The sequence below is a fragment of the Capsicum annuum genome, chromosome 1 (assembly GCF_002878395.1).
Source record: "Capsicum annuum cultivar UCD-10X-F1 chromosome 1, UCD10Xv1.1, whole genome shotgun sequence".
Classification (NCBI taxonomy): Eukaryota; Viridiplantae; Streptophyta; class Magnoliopsida; order Solanales; family Solanaceae; genus Capsicum; species Capsicum annuum.
In genome coordinates, this window is record NC_061111.1 from 154,620,397 (window position 1) to 154,621,199 (window position 803).

The window sequence follows — 803 nt, forward strand, 5'->3', positions numbered from 1 at the left end:
GAAGATATATACACATATATACGTACCATTCAATATATACGTACTACTTTAAATAAAATATACTACAATATATATACTACAATATATACACACATTATATATTTAGATATATACTAATTTATAAAACATATACACATGTATACGTTAAATATATATACGTCTATAGAAGATATATACACATACATACGTATCATTCAATATATATGTACTACTTTAAATAAAATATACTACAATATAGATATACTACAATATATACACACACACTATATATATAGTTATACACTAATTTATAAAACATATACACATGTATACGTTAAATATATACGTCAATAGAAGATATATACACATATATACGTACCATTCAATATATACGTACTACTTTAAATAAAATATACTACAATATATTTACTACAATATACACACACACACTATATATAGTTATATACTAATTTATAAAACATTTACACATGTATACGTTAAATATATACGTCTATAGAAGATATATACACATATATACGTACTATGTTAAATAAAACATAATACAATATATATATACTACAATATATACACACACTATATATATAGTTATACACTAATTTATAAAACAAATACACATGTATACATTAAATATATAGGTCTATAGAAGATATAGACACATATATATGTACCATTCAATATATATATACTACCTTAAATAAAATATACTATAATATATATATACTACAACATACACACACACACACACACTCTATATAGATATACACTAATTTATAAAATATATACACATGTATACGTTAAATATA